The sequence below is a fragment of the Arachis ipaensis genome, chromosome B3 (genome assembly GCF_059453495.1).
Source record: "Arachis ipaensis isolate K30076 ecotype BB chromosome B3, ASM5945349v1, whole genome shotgun sequence".
Classification (NCBI taxonomy): Eukaryota; Viridiplantae; Streptophyta; class Magnoliopsida; order Fabales; family Fabaceae; genus Arachis; species Arachis ipaensis.
The window spans coordinates 65988894-66010962 of NC_142438.1; the positions used below are offsets into that span (position 1 = coordinate 65988894).

The following is a 22069-nucleotide window of genomic DNA, read 5'->3' on the forward strand; positions in this document are numbered from 1 at the left end:
TACCAGGATCCTGTTTCTTTTGAGTTAGAGTTTGCTGAACCAAGGCATTTAGTTCCTTGATGAGCAATGGAGGTTCATCCTCCCAAGTCTCATTACCAAATAATTTGGCATTCAGCTTCATGATTGCTCCTAAATATTGAGCAACTTGCTCTTCAGCAATGTCTTCATCTTCTTCAGAAGATGAATAGTTATCAGAGCTCATGAATGGTAAAAGGAGGTTCAATAGAATCTCTATGGTCTCTAGATGAGCCACAGATTCCTTTGGTTCCTCAAAGGGAAACTTCTTATTGGTCACTGAACGTCCTAGGAGGTCTTCCTCACTAGGATTCACGTCCTCCTCCTCCTCTTTGTGTTCGGCCACACAAAGTAAGGTAATGGCCTTGCACTTTCTTTTTGGATTCTCTTCTGTATTGCTTGGGAGAGTACTAGGAGGAGTTTCAGTAACTCTTTTACTCAGCTGGCCCACTTGTGCCTCCAAATTTCTAATGGAGGACCTTGTTTCATTCATGAAACTTAAAGTGGCCTTAGATAGATCAGAGACTATATTTGCTAAGCTAGATGGATTCTGCTCAGAATTCTCTGTCTGTTGCTGAGTGGATAATGGGAAAGGCTTGCTATTGCTAAACCTGTTTCTTCCACTTTTATTAAAGCCTTGTTGAGGCTTTTGTTGAGCCTTCCATGAGAAATTTGGATGATTTCTCTATGAGGGATTATAGGTATTCCTAAAGGGTTTCCCCATGTAATTCACCTCTGCTATTGCAGGGTTCTCAGGATCATAAGCTTCTTCTTCAGAAGATGCCTATTAAGTACTGTTGGATGCAGCTTGCAATCCATTCAGACTCTGAGAAATCATATTGACATGCTGAGTCAATATTTTATTCTGAGCCAATATGGCATTCAGAGTATCAATTTCAAGAACTCCCTTCCTCTGAGGCATCCAATTACTCACAGGATTCCTTTCAGAAGTGTACATGAACTAGTTATTTGCAACCATGTCAATGAGTTCTTGAGCTTCTGCAGGCATTTTTTTTAGGTGAATGGATCCACCTGCAGAATGATCCAATGACATCTTTGATAATTCAGACAGACCATCATAGAATATATCCAGGATGGTCCGTTCTGAAAGCATGTCAGAAGGACACTTTTTGGTCAGTTGCTTATATCTCTCCCAAGCTTCATAGAGGGATTCACCTTCTTTCTATTTGAAGGTTTGAACATCCACTCTAAGCTTGCTAAGCTTTTGAGGAGGAAAGAACTTGGCTAAGAAAGCCGTGACCAGCTTATCCCAAGAGTTCAGGCTATCTTTAGGTTGAGAGTCCAACCATATTCTAGCTCTGTCTCTTACAGCAAACGGGAAAAGCATAAGCCTGTAGACCTCGGAGTCAACCCCATTGGTCTTAACAGTATCACAGATCTGCAAGAATTCAGTTAAGAACTGAAAAGGATCTTCTGATGGAAGTCCATGAAATTTGCAGTTCTATTGCATCAGAGAAACTAATTGAGGCTTTAGCTGAAAATTGTTTGCTCCAATGGCAGGGATTGAGATGCTTCTTCCATGTAAATTGGAATTTGGTGTGGTAAAGTCACCAAGCATCTTCCTTGCATTGTTATTATTTTCGGCCATGTCTCCTTCTTTTTCAAAAATTTCTGTCAGATTTTCTCTAGAGAGTTGTGCTTTAGCTTCCCTTAGCTTCCTCTTCAGAGTCCTTTCAGGTTCAGGATCAGCCTCAACAAGAATGTTCTTATCCTTGTTCCTGCTCATATGAAGAAGAAAAAAACAGAAAAGAAAATATGGAATCCTCTATGTCGGAGTATAGAGATTCCTTATGTAAGTATAAGAAGAGAAGAATAGAGGAAGGAAAAGATAAGAATCCAAACACAGAGGTGAAGAGTGGGTTCGAATTCTTGGGTGGAAGAGAAGTGTTAGTAGATAAATAAAATACTTAGAAAGAGATGAGGAGGAGAGAATTTCAAAAATTAAATAAATTAAAATAAAAATATTTTTGTTTTTAATTTAAAATTAAGGTTAGAATTCGAAAATTAAAAAAAAAGGAAAAATTAAATTAAATTAAATTAAAATTTAAAACAATTAGTTAATCAAAAAGGAATTTTGAAAAAGAGGAAGGTGATTTTCGAAAATTAGAGAGAAAATTAGTTAGGTAGTTTTGAAAAAGATATGATTGAAATAGTAAACTTTTTAAAATCAAACAAAAAGTTAAGTGATTAATTGAAAAAGATTTGAAAATCAAATTTTGAAAAGATAGGAAGTTAGAAAAGAAGTTAGAAAAGATTTTGAAATTGATTTTGAAAAAGATGTGATTGAAACTTTTTTTGAAAAAGATTTGAAAAAGAAATTTAAAAAGATTTGATTTTGAAAATTAAAGTTGATTACTTGACTAACAAGAAACAAAAAGATATGATTTTAAAATTTAAAGATTGAACCTTTCTTAATAGGCAAGTAACAACTTGAAAAATTTTTGAATCAATCACATTAATTGTTAGTAAAGATTTTGAAATTATGAAATGGAAATAAGAAAAAGATTTTTGAAAATCAATTTGAAATTTTTGAAAATCATAAAAGAAAAATGAAAAAGATTTGATTTTTGAAAAAGATTTGAAAAAGATAGAATTTTTTTTTAAATTGAAAATTTGATTTGACTCATAAGAAACAACTTGATTTTAAAATTTTTTAAAAAAGTCAACTCAAATATTCGAATTTTATGAGAAGAAAAAGGGAAAGATATTTTTTTGATTTTTGAATTTTTAATGATAAAAGAGAAAAACAACAAAAAGACTTAAAACATGAAAATTATGAATCAAAACACACAATGCATGCAAGAACACTTTGAATGTCAAGATGAACACCAAGAACACTTTGAAGATCAAGATGAACATCAAGACTTATTTTTGAAAATTTTTAAGAAAAGAAAAACATGCAAGACACCAAACTTAGAAATTTTCAAACTTTAGACACTAATAAATTGAAAATGCATATGGAAAACAAGAAAAGACACAAAACAAGAAATTTTAAAGATCAAACAAGAAGACTTACCAAGAACAACTTGAAGATCATGAAGAATAGATGCATGAGTTTTTGAAATTTTAAAGAAAAATTAAAAGCATGCAATTGACACCAAACTTACAATTTGACACTAGACTCAAACAAGAAATATCAAATTATTTTTTTGATTTTATGATTTTGTAATTTTTTTTTTGGATTTTTTGAAAATTAATTGGAAAGGAAAATAAGGATTTCAAAATTTTTAATAGGAATTCCAAGAATCTTGCAATGTTAGTCTAAAGCTCCGGTCCAGGAATTAGACATGGCTTACTAGCCAGCCAAGCTTTCAGTGAAAGTTCTGGTCCAAAACACTAGACATGGCCAATGGCCAGTCAAGCTTCACCAGATATAAATCAGACATACAACAGCTGATACTTTATTCAACTTGCTTCTGTGTTGATGAGTGGAAGCCTCGGTCCAAAAGAATTAGACATGGCTTTACAGTCAGCTAGGCTTCAACATATTTCATGAAACTCTAGAATTCCTTCTTAAAAATTCTGAAGAACATAAATTAAATTTTTTTTTGAAAAATATTTATTTATTTATTTATTTTTTGAAGAATTTTTGAAAATAAAAATAATAAAAACAAAAAGCTTAAAATTAAAATAAAATTACCTAATTTGAGCAACAAGATGAACCGTCAGTTGTCCAAACACGAACAATCCCCGGCAAAGGCGCCAAAAACTTGGTGCACGAAATTGTGATCCTTAGCAACGGCGCCAAAAACTTAGTGCTCAGAACGTAATTCACACACTTTGTCACAACTTCGCACAACTAACCAATAAGTGCACTGGGTCGTCCAAGTAATAAACCTTACGTGAGTAAGGGTCGATCCCACAGAGATTGTTGGCTTGAAGCAAGCTATGGTCACCTTGTAAATCTCAGTCAGGCGGATTCAAATGGTTATAGAGTTTTAATAATTAAAAGATAAATAAAACATAAAATAAAGATAGAGGTACTTATGTAATTCATTGGTGAAAATTTCAGATAAGCGTATAGAGATGCTTTCGTTCCTTCTGAATCTCTGCTTTCCTATTTCTTTCATCCAATCCTTCATACTCCTTTCTATGACATGCTTTGTGTAGGGCATCACCGTTGTCAATGGCTACTTTCCACCCTCTCAGTGAAAATGGTCCAAGATGCGCTGTCACCGCACGGCTATTCATCTGTCGGTTCTCGATCATACTAGAATACGATTCAGTAACCCTTTTGCGTCTGTCACTACGCCCAGCACTCGCGAGTTTGAAGCTCGTCACAGCCATCCCTTCCCAGATCCTACTCGGAATACCACAGACAAGGTTTAGACTTTTCGGACCTCAAGAATGGCCGCTAATAGTTCTAGCCTATACCACGAAGACTCTGATCTCACGATCAGAAGGCTAAGAGATACATATTCAAGCTTGTTTTCATGTAGAACAGAAGTGTTTGTCAGGCACGCGTTCATAAGTGAGAATGATGATGAGCGTCACATAATCATCACATTCATCATGTTCTTGTGTGCGAATGAATATCTTAGAGAATAAATAGGCTTGAATTGAATAAAAAAACAATAGTACTTTGCATTAATTCATGAGGAACAGCAGAGCTCCGCACCTTAATCTATGGTGTGTAGAAACTCTACCGTTGAAAATACATAAGTGATGAAGGTCCAGGCATGGCCGAATGGCCAGCCCCCATAAAGGTCTAAGATAGCCTAAAACTAATCAAAAGAACTCCTCTAACATGATAGTAAAAAGTTCTATTTATACTAAACTAGTTACTAGGGTTATAGAAATCAGTAAATGATGCAAAAATTTACTTCCGGGCCCACTTGGTGTGTGCTTGGGTTGAGTATTGAAGATTTCACGTGTAGAGGTCTTCCTTGGAGTTAAACGCCAGTTTGTAACCTGTTTATGGCGTTTAACTCTGCTTTGCAACCTGTTTCTGGCGTTTAACTCCAGAATAGGGCAGAGAGCTGGCGTTGAACGCCAGTTTGCATCATCTAAACTTGGGCAAAGTATGGACTATTATATATTTCTGGAAAGCCCTGGATGTCTAATTTCCAACGCAATTGAGAACGTGCCATTTGGACTCTTGTAGCTCCAGAAAATCCACTTTGAGTGCAGGGAGGTCAGAATCCAACAGCATCTGCAGTCCTTCTTCAACCTCTGAATCTGATTTTTGCTCAAGTCCCTCAATTTCAGCCAGAAATTACCTGAAATCTCAGAAAAACACACAAACTCATAGTAAAGTCCAGAAATGTGATTTTTAATTAAAAACTAATAAAAATATACTAAAAACTAACTAAATCATACTAAAACTATGTAAAAACAATGCCAAAAAGCGTATAAATTATCCGCTCATCAGCTCGTCCTCGAGCAAAAGAAGAAAGAAAGGAGGAGAAGAAGAAGAACTGGAGGAGATGAAGGGGAGGAGTGGATTTGGCCAAGGGGGTTTAAAGTGTGTATGATGTGTGAAATTGAAGGTGGTGAGAAGGGGTATTTATAGAGTAAGAGGGAGAGGGAATTCGTGTAAGAGGGAGTTGGGTTTGGGAGGGAAATGTTTTTAATTTGAATGGTGAGGTAGGTGGGGTTTTATGATGGATGGATGTGAGTGGTGAAGAGATTATGTGGAAGAGGGTAGGATTTGATAGGTGAATAGTATTTGGGGAAGAGGTATTGATGTGATTGGTCAAGGGAATTTGGGGTAGACTATTATGGAGAGGTGTGAAGAGGAGAGAGAGTGAGTTGGGGTAGGTGGGGATCTTGTGCGGTCCACAGATCCTGAGGTGTCAAGAAATTATACTCCCTGCACCTTTCTCACGTTTAAACGCCCTCTGTGTGCCATTTCTGGCGTTTAACGCCAACTCTGCTACCTTTTCTGGCGTTAAACACCAGGCTGATGCCAATTTCTGGCGTTTAACGCCCATCAGACACCCTTTTTTGGCGTTAAACGCTAGTCTGTCTACCAATTCTGGCGTTAAATGCCAGTAACACCAGCCAGATACCAGACACCCTTTTCTGGCGTTTAACGCCAGTCTGGCTGCCAATTCTAGCGTTTAACGCCCAGAATGCTGCCAGACTGGGCGTTAAACACCCATTTTACTATCCTTACTGGCGTTTAAACACCAGTAAGCCTGTCCTCCAGGGTGTGCTATTTTTTATGCTGTTTTTGATTTCGCTTTAATTCTGTAGCTGTTTTTTGTGACTTCACATGATCATCTACCTAAAGAAAACATAACATGGCAATGGAAAAGAAATGTTTATAAAAATAAATATAATTAAATAACATTGGGTTGCATCCCAATAAGTGCTTTTTTAATGTCAATAGCTTGACAATGAGCTCTTAGAGAGCTTCATAGAGACTCAGAGCTTAATGGTGGCCTCCCAACACCAAACTTAGGAGTTGAGTATGGGGGCTCTGTTTGACTCTGTATTGAGAGAAGCTTTTCATGCTTCCTCTCCATGGTTACAGAAGAAGATCCTTGAGCCTTAAACACAAGGTAGTCCTCATTCAATTGAAGGACTAATTCTCCTCTGTCCACATCAATCATAGCCCTTACTGTGGCTAGGAAGGGTCTTCCAAGGATAATGGATTCATCCTCATCCTTCCCAATGTCTAGGATTATGAAGTCAGCAGGGATGTATAGGTCTTCAACCTTCACTAAGACATCCTCTACAAGTCCATAAGCATGTTTTCTTGATTTGTCTGCCAACTCTAGTGAGATTCTTGCAGCTTGTACCTCAAAGATCCCTAGTTTCTCTATTACAGAAAGTGGCATGAGGTTTATACCTGACCCTAAGTCACACAGAGCCTTCTCAAAGGTCATAGTGCCTATGGTACACGGTATTAAGAACTTTTCGGGATCTAGTTTCTTCTGAGGTAATTTCAGTTGAACCAAGGCATTTAGTTCATTGATGAGCAATGGAGGTTCATCCTCCCAAGTCTCATTACCAAATAACTTGGCATTCAGCTTCATGATTGCTCCTAGATACTAAGCAACTTGCTCTTCAACAATATCTTCATCCTCTTCAGAGGAAGAATAATCATCAGAGCTCATGAATGGCAACAGTAAGTTCAGTGGAATCTCTATGGTCTCTGTATGAGCCTCAGATTCCTTTGGTTCCTCATTAGGGAACTCCTTATTGGTCAGTGGACGTCCATTGAGGTCTTCCTAACTGGAAATCACTGCCTCTTCCTCCTCTATAGGTTCGGCCACTTTGGGTATATTGATAGCCTTGCACTCTCTCTTTGGATTCTCTTCTATATTGATTGGGAGAGTACTAGGAGGGATTTTAGTAACTCTTTTACTTAGCTGACCCACTTGTGCCTCCAAATTTCTAATGGAGGACCTTGTTTCAGTCATGAAATTGAGAGTGGTCATAGATAGATCAGAGACTATGATTGCTAAGTCAGAGAGGCTCTACTTAGAATTCTCTGTCTGTTGCTGAGAAGATGATGGAAAAGGCTTGCTATTGCCAAACCTATTTCTCCCACCATTATTATTATTGAAGCCTTGTTAAGGCTTCTGTTAATCCTTCCATGAAAAATTAGGATGATTCCTCCATGAAGGATTGTAAGTGTTTCCATAGGATTCTCCCATGTAATTCACCTCTTCCATTCCAGGATTCTCAGGGTCATAAGCTTCTCCTTCAGATGAAGCTTCTTTAGTACTGCCAGATGCAGCTTGCATTCCAGTCAGATTTTGAGAAATCATATTGACTTACTGAGTCAATATTTTGTTCTGAGCCAATATGCCATTCAGAGTATCAATCTCAAGAACTCCTTTCTTCTGAGTCATCCCATTATTCACAGGATTTCTTTCAGAAGTGTACATGAACTGGTTATTTGCAACCATCTCAATGAGTTCCTGGACTTCTGCAGGTATTTTCTTCAGATGAAGAGATCCCCCAGCAGAGTGATCCAATGACATCTTTGACAATTCAGACAGACCATCATAGAATATATATAAGATGCTCCATCTGAAAGCATGTCAGAAGGACACCTTCTGATCAATTGCTTGTATCTTTTCCAAGATTTATAAAGGGATTTCCCTTCCTTCTGTCTGAAGGTTTGGACTTCCACTCTAAGCTTACTCATCTTTTAAGGTGGAAAGAATTTGGCAAAGAAAGCATTGACCAACTTTTCTCAAGAGTTCAGGCTTTCTTAAGGTTGTGAGTCTAATCATATCCTAGCTCTATCTCTTACAGCAAATGGGAAAAGCATAAGTCTATAGACCTTTGGATTAACCCCATTGGTCATAACAGTGTCACAGTTTTGCAAGAATTCAGCTAAGAATTGATGAGGATCTTCCAATGAAAGTCCATGAAACTTACTATTCTGCTGCATTAGAGAAACTAATTATGTCTTAAGCTCAAAGTTGTTTGATCTAATTACAGGAATTGAGATCCTTCTTCCATAGAAGTCGGAAGATGGTGCAGTAAAGTCACCAAGCATCTTCCTTGCATCTCCACCATTGTTGTTGTTTTTGGCTGCCATGTCTTCTTCTTTTGCGAAAATTTCTGTAAGGTCCTCTTCAGAGTGTTGTGCTTTAGCTTCTCTTAGCTTCCTCTTCAGAGTCCTTTCAGGTTCAGGATCAGCTTCAACAAGAATGTTCTTATCCTTGTTTCTGCTCATATGAAAAAGAAGAGAACAAAGAGAAGAAGAGGAATCCTCTATGTCACAGTATAGAGATTTCTTTATGTTAGTAGAAGAATATAAGAATGAGGTAGAGAGAGAATAAGAAGAATTCAAACACAGAGAGAGGGAGAGGGTTCGAATTATGAGTAGAAGAGAAGTGTTAGTAAATAAATAAATAAATAGAGAGAGAGGGAATTCGAATATTAATTAAAAGAAAAGAAAAATATTTTTGTTTTTATTTTAATTATAAGTTAGAATTCGAAATTTAAGAAAAGAAATAAAATAAAATTAGAATTTAAAACAATTAGTTAATTAAAAAGGATTTTGAAAAAGTGGTTAGTTGTTTTCGAAATTAATGAGAGAAAAGTAGTTAGGTGGCTTTGAAAAAGATAAGAAATAGTAAAACAAACAAAAAGTCAAGTATTTAATTGAAAAAGATTTGAAAGTAAATTTTGAAAAGATAAGAAGTTAGAAAAAGATTTTTGAAATTAAATTTTGAAAAAGATATGATTGAAATTTATTTTGAAAAAGATTAGAAAAGGAAACTAAAAAGATTTTATTTTTGAAATTAAAGTTGATGATTTGACTAACAAGAAACTCAAAGATATGATTCTAGAATTTAAAGATTGAACCTTTCTTAATAAGAAAGTAACAAACTTGAAATTTTTGAATCAAAACATTAATTGTTAGCAATAATTTTGAAAATTATGAATTAAAATTAAGGAAAGGATTTTGAAAATCAATTTTAAAATTTTCGAAAATATTAAGAAGAAAAATAAAAAAAATTTGATTTTTGAAAAAGATTTGAAAAGATAAAATTTTTAAATTGAAATTTTGACTTGACTAACAAGAAACAATTAAGTTTTAAAAATTTTTGACTAAGTCAACCCAAAATTTCAAAATTTATGAGTGAAATAAGGGAAACATATTATTTTTTATTTTTTTGAATTAATGAAGAAAGAGAAAAACAACAAAATGACACTAAACATAAAAATTTAAGATCAAAACAAATAATGCATGCAAGAACACTTTGAATGTCAAGATGAATACCAAGAACACTTTGAAGATCATGATGAACATCAAGAACATATTTTTGAAAATTTTTGAGAAAAGAAAGACATGCAAGACACCAAACTTAAAAATTTTTTACTTTTAAACACAATGAATTCGAAAATGCACAAGAAAAACAAGAAAAGACACAAAACAAGAAAATTTAAAGATCAAACTAGGAGAATCATCAAGAACAACTTGAAGATCAATGAAGAACACAATTCACATATTTTCGAAAATTAAAGAAAAATTAAAACATGCAATTGACACCAAACTTAGAATTTGACACTAAACTCAAACAAGAAACACAAAATTTTTTTGGTTTTTATGGTTTTAGTAAATTTTTTTTGTATATTTTTTGAAATTATTTTGGAAAAATAAAATAAAGAAATTAAAAATTTTTAATAAGAATTCTAGGATTCCTGTAATGTTACTCTAAAGCTTCAGTCCAAAAGATTAGACATGGCCAATGGCCAGCCAAGCTTTAGCACAGAATTATAACGGAGAATCCAAAGGCTCATGCAATGTTACTCTAAAGTTTCGGTCCAAAAGAATTAGACATGGCCAAATGGCCAGCCAAGCTTTAGCATAACAAATACAGACATGTCCTTTCTACAATGGAAAGTGGAAACCTCAGTCCAAAAGATTAGACATGGCTTAACAGTTAGCCAGGTTTCAACATATCTCATGAAACTCTAAAATTCATTCTTAAAAATTCTGAAGAAAACTTTTTTTTTGAATTTTTCAAAATTAAAAATAAAAAGCTTAAACATGAAATAAAATTACCTAATCTAAGCAAAAAAGATGAACCGTCAGTTGTCCAAACTCGAACAATCCCCAGCAATGGCGCCAAAAACTTGGTGCACGAAATTGTGATTCACACTTTTCACAATTCCGCACAACTAACCAGCAAGTGCACTGGGTCGTCCAAGTAATACCTTATGTGAGTAAGGGTCGATCCCACAGAGATTGTCATCTTGAAGAAAGCTATGGTCATCCTGTAAATCTTAGTCAGGCAGATTCAAATGGTTATAAGGTTTTGATAATTAAAAGATAAATTAAACATAAAATAAAATAAGATAGAGATACTTGGTGGGAATTTCAGATAAGCGTTTGGAGATGCTTTGTTGCTTCTGAACCTCTGCTTTCCTACTGTCTTCTTCCAATCATGCGTGCTCCCTTCCATGGCAAGCTGTATGATCCTCTCGGATGAAAAATACCAGGTATGATCTCTGCACGGCTAATCAACTGTCGAATTTCTCATCTCGGATGAAAAATACCAGGTACAGCTACCGCACGGCTAATCATCTGTCGGTTCTCACTAGCGTCGGAATAGGATCTCTCTATCCTTTTTGCACACTGTCACTGCGCCGAACATTCACAAGTTTGAAGCTCGTCACAGTCATCCCTTCCAAGATCCTACTCGGAATACCACAGACAAGGTTTATACTTTTTGGATCTCAGGAATGCTGCCAATTGGTTCTAGCCTATACCACCAAACTTAAACTGTTGCTTGTCCTCAAGCAACCAAAACTAATATAAGCTTAGGATGTGAATTTGCATGAGAATGAGAGTTCGATTAAGCTCATGTCTCTTCTTATAGTGGGGTTTACAACTGTAATCCTGAATAGTTTTGGCATCTAACTTTATCCTTTGAAGTTTAGAATGATTGGCATCCATAGGAATTCAGAATTCAGATAGTGTTATTGATTCTCCTAGTTCAGTATGTTGATTCTTGAACACAGCTACTTTATGAGTCTTGGCTGTGACCCTAAGCATTTTGTTTTCCAGTATTACCACCGGATACATAAATGCCACAGACACATAACTGGGTGAACCTTTTCAGATTGTGATTCAGCTTTGCTAGAGTCCCCAATTAGAGGTGCCCAGAGTTCTTAAGCACACTCTTTTTGCTTTGGATCACGACTTTAACCGCTCAGTCTCAAGCTTTTCACTTGATACCTTCACGCCAAAAGCACATGGTTAGGGACAACTTGGTTTAGCCGCTTAGGCCAGGATTTTATTCCTTTAGGACCTCCTATCCTTTAATGCTCAAAGCCTTGGATACTTTTTACCCTTTGCCTTTTAGTATAAAGGATTATTGGCTTTTTCTGCTTGCTTTTTTCTTTCTTTCTTTTTCTTTATTTTATATTTTTTTTTTCACAAGCTTCGTGTTTTTCACTGCTTTTTCTTACTTCAAGAATCAATTTTAAAATATTTCATATTATCAATAACATTTCTCTTTTTTCATCATTCTTTCAAGAGCCAACCATTTTAACATTCATAAACTTCACTATCAAAAAAATGCATTGTTCAAGCATTCATTCAGAAAACAAAAAGTATTACCACCACATCTAAGTAAATAAGACTACTCTTAAAATTAACTCAATTTCTCATGCAATACATCACTTCTGTAATTTTTTTATTTGAATTCAAGCTCAGCGAGTAATACGTGAGACATATTTTAAAGTAATTAAGAGAAAACTAAACTAGACCTAGGATTCTAACTAGTAAAGGATCACGCAACAAACAAAGCAAAATAGCAGGAAACTGGAACATAACATAATAAAAGCGGAAAGGAATAAAAAATGAAAGGAACTCAACCACCTTAGTCATCTGAGCGGTCGTTTTATTCTTCAGGTTATGCTCTTTTGTGAAGATGATTCACCTCCCTTAGTGCAATAAAAATAAATAGAAAACTGTTAAGCGAAGCGTCAACACCAAACTTAAAGGTTTACTTGTCTTCAAGCAAAGAAGAACTGAAAATAAAAACAAATAGTAAGAAGAATCTCCGGTTCCTGTTCTAAAATAGTTGCATGATCAGAAAAATAATAAAAACTCAATAAAAATCAAATAAGTAAGAAAGCTACTACTACAAAGAATAACTAAGGATACGAAATTATCGTGTTGCCTCCCGACAAGCGCTTCTTTAACGTCACTAGCTTGACGGTCAGCTCCTCTAAGGAGGGGGGGTCATAGGGGCTCAGCTCTTCACCCCTTACTTTGAACTTCTTTCCTGTGTCTTCATAAATTAGCTCAATATGCTCCAAAGAGAGGATTCTGTTTACTGTATAAATCCATGCTAGAGTCTTAGTCAACACTACCTTCATTCCAGGGGAGAAACCTTCAGTGGGGATCTTTTTGTTTCTCCATCCCCTGGGTATTTTCTTCTTTTTGGGAACCTCCTCCTTGGTGGATGGTGCATTTTCAACACCAAACTTAGGTTTGATGTCAGGAGGAATTTTACTGATTGTCACCAAAGGAGGTTTGAGTTGCAGACTCCGCTGTGCATCATCAGGGGGTTCTTGAAGGTTTGGATCAATAAGCTCAGCCTGCATGCACCTCTCTCCTTCACCTGTTGAATGTATATCTTTGAAGACACGAAAGACCAGTTGCTCATTATGCACTCTAAGCACTAATTCATCTACTTTTACATCAATCAGAGCTCTTCCAGTGGCTAGAAATGGTCTTCCTAGAATTATAGAGGCATTCTCATCCTCCCCTGTATCAAGAATTATAAAATCTACTGAGAGGAAGAACTTACCCACTTTGACTAAGATATTTTCTACTAATCTGTTTGCAGGCTTCATAGATTTGTCTGCCATCTGTAATGCTATCTTCGTGGGTTGTGCCTCTTGGATTTGCAGCTTCTTCATCATAGACAGGGGCATTAAATTGATGCTTGCTCCTAGATCACATAATGCTTTCTCAAAGGTTGTGCTCCCAATGGTGCATGGAATTTAAAAACTCCCTGGATCTGGCATCTTCTTTGGTAAGTGATTCAGAATGATGGCACTGCATTCTTTAGTCAGGACCACTATCTCATCTCCCTTTAAAGGCTTCTTCTTTGACAACAACTCCTTCATGAACTTGGCATAGAGAGGCATTTGTTCCAAAACCTCAGCAAAAGGAATATTGATTTGCAACTTTCTAAAGACTTCCAAGAACTTTGAAAACTGTTTGTCCTTGGTCTCCTTTTGAAGTCTCTGAGGATATGGCATTTTAGCCTTATACTCAGGAGCCTTTGGCAAAGTAGGATAAGTGTCAAGAGAGTCTGGGAATGGGTTGTCCGCATGCTTTGGAGGGGCGTGTTCTACTTCTTCCTTCTTCTCCTCTGGAGCTTCTTTTTCTACTAACTCTTCATTGGCCTTGGTCTCAGAGCCAGCTACTTTACCACTTCTCAATTGAATAACCTTGCAATCTTCTCCTGGATTCACCACTGTGTCACCTAGAAATGTACTTGTAGACCTCTCAAGTATTTGCTTGCTCAGTTGGCCCACTAGCACCTCTAAGTTTCTAATGGAGGCTCTGGTTTCCTGCATAACTTGTGCTTCTGTACTTGCCACTTGTTCACTTATTACGGTGATAGCCTTGCATTCCTCTCTTGGATTTGGAATTGTGTTACCAGGAAGGCTATTAGTGGTCCTCTGATCAATTTCATTAACTTTTGTGGCTAATTGACCCATTTGAATCTTCAGGTTCTTGATGGATGCTCTAGTTTCCTGTCTAAAACCTGTCAATATTACTTCTAAATCATTGCTCTACTGGAAACCGCCCTGGGAACTATTGTTAAAGTTCTGAGGTCTCTGAGGTTGGTCCTTCCATCCAAAATTTGGGTGATTTCTCCATCCCTGGTTGTATGTCTTAGAATATGGATCATTGTTGGGATTCCTAGGACCACTCCCCATGTAATTCACCTGTTCAGCAGAAGGTTGAGCATAATCATAATTATCATTTTGCATAAAGTTACCTGCCATGTCATAAGAGACTTCCTGCGGTGGATTTTGGGTGTTGATAGCTGAGACTTGCATGCCACCCATCTATTGAGTAAGTAGATTTATTTATTGAGACATAAGCTTGTTCTGAGCAAGAAGAGCATTCACAGCTTCTACCTCTAACACGCCTCTCTTCTGAGGGGTCTCAGAGTTCACAAGATTCCTGTTAGATGAGTATAAATATTAGTTGCTTGCAACCAATTCAATCAGCTCAATAGTCTCCTCTGGTGTCTTCTTCTTGTGTAGTGAACCGCCTGTAGAAGTGTCTAGGCTCATCTTGGACATCTCACCTAAGCCTTCATAAAAAATATCTAGTTGGGTCCTGATGAGCGGATAATTTATACGCTTTTTGGCATTGTTTTTAATATGTTTTTAGTAGGATCTAGTTACTTTTAGGGATGTTTTCATTAGTTTTTATGTTAAATTCACATTTTTGGACTTTACTATGAGTTTGGGTGTTTTTCTGTGATTTCAGGTATTTTCTGGCTGAAATTGAGGGACTTGAGCAGAAATCAGATTCAGAGGTTGAAGAAGGACTGCTGATGCTGTTGGATTCTGACCTCCCTGCACTCAAAGTGGATTTCCTGGAGCTACAGAACTCGAAATGGCGCGCTTCCAATTGCGTTGGAAAGTAGACATCCAGGGCTTTCCAGCAATATATAATAGTCCATACTTTGGCTAAGAATAGACGACGTAAACAGGCGTTCAACGCCAGCTTTCCACCCAAATCTGGCGTCCAGCGCCAGAAAAGGATCCAAAACTAGAGTTGAACGCCCAAACTGGCACAAATACTGGCGTTCAACTCCACAAATGGCCTCTACACGTGCAAAACTCAAGCTCAGCCCAAGCACACACCAAGTGGGCCCCGGAAGTGGATTTATGCATCAATTACTTACTCATGTAAACCCTAGTAGCTAGTTTATTATAAATAGGACCTTTTACTATTGTATTAGACATCTTTGGTCTCAGTTTTAATCCATTGTTCATCTTAGGAGACTATTGATCACGTTTAAGGGGGCTGGCCATCTCCGCCATGCCTGGACCTTCACTTATGTATTTTTAACGGTAGAGTTTCTACACTCCATAGATTAAGGTGTGGAGCTCTGCTGTTCCTCAAAGATTAATGCAAAGTACTACTGTTTTCTATTCAATTCATCTTATTTCGCTTCTAAGATATCCATTCGCACCCAAGAACGTGATGAAGGTGATGATTATGTGTGACGCTCATCACCATTCTCCCCTATGAACACGTGCCTGACAAACACTTCCGTTCTACATGAAATAAGCTAGAATGAGTATCTCTTAGATCTCTTAATCAGAATCTTCGTGGCGTAAGCTAGAATGATGGCGGCATTCAAGAGAATCCGGAAAGTCTAAACCTTGTCTGTGGTATTCTGAGTAGGATTCAATGATTGAATGACTGTGACGAGCTTCAAACTCGCGAGTGCTGGGCGTTAGTGACAGACGCAAAAGGAGGGTGAATCCTATTCCAGCATGATCGAGAACCGACAGATGATTAGCCGTGCTGTGACAGAGCATTTGAGCATATTTTTCACTGAGAGGTGGGGATGTAGCCACTGACAACGGTGATGCCCTTGCATAAAGCCAGCCATGGAAAGGAGTAAGACTGATTGGATGAAGATAGCAGGAAAGCAGAGGTTCAGAGGAACGAAAGCATCTCCATTCGCTTATCTGAAATTCTCACCGATGAATTTACATAAGTATTTCTATCCCTTCTTTTATTTATTATTCAAAAACACCCTTATCAATTTATATTTGCCTAACTGAGATTTGCAAGGTGACCATAGCTTGCTTCATACCAACAATCTCCGTGGGATTCGACCCTTACTGACGTAAGGTATTACTTGGACGACCTAGTGCACTTGCTGGTTAGTTGTATCGAAGTTGTAAACCATGGTATTGGCACCAAGTTTTTGGCACCGTTGCCGGGGAAAGAAAGAGCAATGAATTTTACATAATTAAAGTGTAATCACGATTCTGCGTACCAAGTTTTTGGCGCCGTTGCCGGGGATTGTTCGAGTTTGGACAACTGACGGTTCATCTTGTTGCTCAGATTAGGTAATTTTATTTTTATTTTATTTTAAAAAATTTTTCAAAAATATTTCTAAAATTTTCTCATCTGTTTTCGAAAATAATAGAAAAATGTTTTCAAAAATTTTATTCAAAATTTTTAAGAATGAATTCTAGTGTTTCATGAAGCATGTTGAAGCCTGGCTGGCTGTAAATCCATGTCTAATTCCTTTGGGAATGAGTATGTCAGGCGTGTCATGTCTGAACTACATGCTGAAGCTTGGCTGGCCATTGGCCATGTCTAGTGTTTTGGACCGGAGCTTTCATTGAAAGCTTGGCTGGCTCATGAGCCATGTCTAATTCCTGGACTGAAGCTTTAGACTAAGAATGCAAGATTCCTGGAATTCATGTTAAAAATTTTGGAATCCTTATTTTTTCTTTTTCAATTAATTTTTCGAAAAAAATCCAAAAAAAAATTAGAAAATCATAAAAATCAAAAACATTTTGTGTGTTTCTTGTTTGAGTCATGAGTCATATCATAAGTTTGGTGTCAATTGCATATGCATCTTGCATTTTTCGAAAATTCATGCATTCATAGTGTTCTTCATGATCTTCAAGTTGTTCTTGGTAAGTCTTCTTGTTTGATCTTGATGTTTTCTTGTTTTACATCTTTAGTTGTTTTTCATGTGCATTTTTCATTTGTTAGAGTCTAAACATGAAAGATTTCTAAGTTTGGTGTCTTACATGTTTTCTTTGCATATAAAAATTTTCAAAAAAATGTTCTTGATGTTCATCATGATCTTCAAAGTGTTCTTGGTGTTCATCTTGACATTCATAGCATTCATGCATGCATTCATGGTTTTGATTCAAAATTTTCATGCATTGAGTCTTTTTGTTGTTTTTCTCTCTCATCATAAAAATTCAAAAACAAAAAAAAAATATCTTTCCCATTTTCTCTCATCAAATTCGAAAATTTGGATTGACTTTTTCAAAAATTTTTAAAATCAAATTGTTTCTTATGAGTCAAATCAAATTTTCAATTTGAAAATCTTATCTTTTTCAAAATCTTTTTCAAAAATCAAATCTTTTTCAAAATTCTTATTTATTTTTGAAAGTTTCAAAAATATTTTTCAAAAATCTTTTTCTTATTTTTATACCAAATTTTCGAAAATAACATAATCAATTAATGTTTTGATTCAAAAAATTTGAAGTTTGTTACTTGCTTGTTAAGAAAGATTCAAACTTTAAGTTCTAGAATCATATCTTGTGATTTCTTATGAATCAAGTCATTAATTGTGATTTTAAAAATCAAATCTTTTTCAAAAACAATTTCAATCATATCTTTTCAAAAATATCTTCTTATCTTTTTCAAAAATTTGATTTCAAAATATCTTTTCTAACTTCCTAACTTCGTATCTTTTCAAAATTTGTTTCAACTAACTAACTAACTTTTTGTTTGTTTCTTAACTTTTTCAAAACTACCTAACTAACTCTCTCTCTCTCTAATTTTCGAAAATATCTTCCCTCTTTTTCAAAAATTTCTTTTTAATTAACTAATTATTTTTATTTTTATTTTTGATTTTAAAAATTTTCGAAAAATACTAACATTTTTCAAAAACCATTTTCGAAAATCACTAACTCTTTTTCAAAAATATTTTTTGAAAATTCTCCCTCTCTCATCTCATTCTATTTATTTATTCATCTATTAACATCTCATCTCACATCTCTACCCTCCTCACAGTTGTGTTTTTTCTATTCCATTACATTCTTTATCTCCCTCTTTTCTTTCACTCACAAAGGAATCCCTATACTGTGGTATAAAGGATTTCTATTATTATTATTTTTCTATGCCCTCTTCTTTGTCATATGAGCAGGAGCAAGGACAAGAACATTCTTGTGGAAGCAGATCCAGAACCTGAAAGGACTCTGAAAAGGAAACTAAGAGAAGCTGAATTACAACAAACCAGCAAGCACCTGTCAGAAATTATCAAACAGGAAGAGGAGATGGCAGCCGAAAATAATAATAATGTAAAGAAGATGCTTGGTGACTTTACTGCACCTAATTCCAATTTACATGGAAGAAGCATCTCCATTCCTGCCATTGGAGCAAACAACTTTGAGCTAAAACCTCAATTAGTTTTTCTCATGCAGCAGAACTGCAAGTTTCATGGACTTCCATCTGAAGATCCTTTTCAGTTCTTAACTGAATTCTTGTAGATATGTGATACTGTTAAGACTAATGGAGTAAATCCTGAAGTCTACAGGCTCATGCTTTTCCCTTTTGCTGTAAGAGACAGAGCTAGATTATGGTTGGATTCTCAACCCAAAGATAGCCTGAACTCTTGGGATAAGCTGGTCACGGCTTTCTTAGCCAAGTACTTTCCTCCTCAAAAGCTGAGCAAGCTTAGAGCTGATGTTCAAACCTTCAGACAGAAAGAAGGTGAATCCCTCTATGAAGCTTGGGAAAGATACAAACAGTTGACCAAAAGTTGTCCTTCTGACATGCTTTCAGAATGGACCATCCTGGATATATTCTATGATGGTTTATCTGAGCTATCAAAGATGTGACTGGACACTTCTGCAGGTGGATCCATTCACCTAAAGAAAACGCCTGCAGAAGCTCAAGAACTCATTGACATGGTTGCTAATAACCAGTTCATGTACACTTCTGAAAGGATTCCTGTGTGTAATGGGACGCCTATGAAGAAGGGAGTTCTTGAAGTTGATACTCTGAATGCCATATTGGCTTAGAATAAAATATTGACTCAGCAAGTCAATATGATATCTCAGAGTCTGCATGGAATGCAAGCTGCATCCAACAGTACTCAAGAGGCATCTTCTGGAGAAGAAGCATATGATCCTGAAAACCCTGCAATAGCAGAGGTAAATTACTTAGGTGAACCTTATGGAAACACCTATAACTCATCATGGAGAAATCATCCAAATTTCTCATGGAAGGATCAAAAGCCTCAACAAGGCTTTAATAATGGTGGAAGAAACAGGTTTAGCAACAGCAAGCCTTTTCCATCATCCAGTCAGCAACAGACAGAGAACTCTGAACAAAATACTTCTAATTTAGCAAACTTAGTCTCTGATCTATCTAAGGCCACTTTAAGTTTCATGAATGAAACAAGGTCTTACATTAGAAATCTGGAAGCACAAGTGGGCCAGCTGAGTAAAAGGATCACTGAAATCCCTCCTAGTACTCTCCCAAGCAATACAGAAGAGAATCCAAAAGGAGAGTGCAAGGCCATTGACATAAGCACCATGGCCGAACCTGTGAGGAGAGGAGAGGACGTGAATCCCAAGGAGGAAGACCTCCTGGGACGTCCAGTGATCAATAAGGAGCTTCCCTCTGAGGAACCAAAGGACTCTGAGGCTCATCTAGAGACCATAGAGATTCCATTGAACCTCCTTATGCCCTTCATGAGCTCTGATGAGTATTCCTCTTCTGAAGAGAATGAGGATGTTACAGAAGAGCAAACTGCCAAGTTTCTTATTGCAATCATGAAGCTGAATACCAAATTATTTGGCATTGATGCTTGGGAAGTTGAACCTCCCTTGTTCATCAATGAACTAAGTGATCTGGATCAACTGACATTGCCTCAGAAGAGACAGGATTCTGGAAAGTTCATAATACCTTGTACCATAGGCACCATGATCTTTAAGGCTCTGTGTGACCTTGGTTCAGGAATAAACCTCATGCCCCTCTCTGTAATAGAGAAACTGGGAATCTATGGGGTGCAAGCTGCTAAAATCTCATTAGAGATGGCAGACAGTTCAAGAAAACAGGCTTATGGACAAGTAGAGGACGTGTTAGTAAAGGTTGAAGGCCTTTACATCCTTGCTGATTTCATAGTCCTGGATACTGGAAAGGAAGAGGATGAATCCATCATCCTAGGAAGACCTTTCCTGGCCACAGCAAGAGCTGTGATTGATGTTGACAGAGGTGAAATAGTCCTTCAATGGAATAAGAACTCCCTTGTGTTTAAAACTCAAGGATCTCCCTCTGCAACCATGAAGAGGAAGCAGAAAAAGCTTCTCTCAAAGCAGAGTCAACCAGAGCCCCCACAGTCAAACTCTAAGTTTGGTGTTGGGAGGCCACAACCAAACTCTAAGTTTGGTGTTGAACTCCCATATCCAAACTCTAAGTTTGGTGTTGGAGAGTCTCAACAAAGCTCTGCACATCTGTGAGGATCCATGAGAGCCCACTGTCAAGCTATTGACATTAAAGAAGCGCTTGTTGGGAGGCAACCCAATTTTTATTTATCTAACTCTATTATTCTTGTTTTTCATGTTTTCTTAGGTTTATGATCATGTGGAGTCACAAAATAAATATAAAAATTGAAAACGGAATCAAAAACAGCAGAAGAAAAATCACACCCTGGAGGAGCCTCTGTCTGGCGTTCAGCGCCAGAACAGAGTATGGTGCTGGCGCTGAACGCCCAAAATGGGCAGCTTCTGGGCACTGAACGCCAGAACAGGCATGGTTCTGGCGTTCAACGCCAGAAATGGCACATAAATGGGCGTTGAACGCCCAAAATGGCCACCAACCTGGCGCTGAACGCCCAGAGTTGTATGCAAGGGCATTTTTACATGCCTAATGGGTGCAGGGATGTAAATCCTTGAACAACTCAGGATCTGTGGACCCCACAAGATCCACTCAGGATCTGTGGACCCCACAGGACCCACTCAGGATCTGTGGACCCCACAGGATCCCCACCTACCTCCACTCACTTCTTCTCACCACTCTCTTTCACACAACCCCATAAACACTCTTCCCCAAAAACCCTTCACCAATCACCTCAAACTCTCTTCCCCATCACCTCTTCACCACTCACATCCATCCACTCTTCCCCATAAACCTACCTCATAAACTCCACCTACCTTCAAAAATTCAAAACCAATTTCCCTCCCAAACCCACCCATATGGCCGAAACCTTCCCCCCTCCCTTCCCTATATAAAGACCTCCATTCTTTATCAAATTCACACAACACATCCCTCTACACCCTTCTTGGCCGAACCACATCACCCTCTCCCTCTCCATATTTCTTCTTCTTCTTCTTCTATTCTTTTGTTTATTGCTTGAGGGCGAGCAATATTCTAAGTTTGGTGTGGTAAAAGCATAAGCTTTTTGTTTTTCCATTACCATTGATGGCACCTAAGACCGGAGAATCCTCTAGAAAGGGGAAAGGGAAGATAAAAGCTTCCACATCCGAGTCATGGGAGATGGAAAGGTTCATCTCTAAAGCCCATCAAGACCACTTCTATGATGTTGTGGCCAAGAAGAAGGTGATCCCCGAGGTCCATTTCAAACTCAAAAGAAATGAGTATCCGGAGATCCGACATGAAATTCAAAGAAGAGGTTGGGAAGTTCTAACAAATCCCATCCAACAAGTCGGCATCCTAATGGTTCAAGAGTTCTATGCCAATGCATGGATCACCAAGAACCATGATCAAAGTAAGAACCCGGATCTAAAGAACTATGTTACAATGGTTCGGGGGAAATACTTAGATTTTAGTCCGAAAAAT

General features: G+C 37.1%; 2 non-coding genes across 2 annotated transcripts; one reads left to right on the forward strand and one right to left on the reverse strand.

Moving 5' to 3' along the window:
* Nucleotides 1–1123: 1123 nt before the first annotated feature.
* LOC148570958 (small nucleolar RNA R71) lies at nt 1124–1231 on the forward strand. Its single transcript, XR_015908680.1, has one exon. It is a non-coding gene; the product is annotated as a small nucleolar RNA R71 (small nucleolar RNA).
* A 17705-nt stretch (nt 1232–18936) lies between these two features.
* On the reverse strand, nt 18937–19044 carry LOC148570959 (small nucleolar RNA R71). Its single transcript, XR_015908331.1, has one exon. It is a non-coding gene; the product is annotated as a small nucleolar RNA R71 (small nucleolar RNA).
* Nucleotides 19045–22069: the final 3025 nt, after the last annotated feature.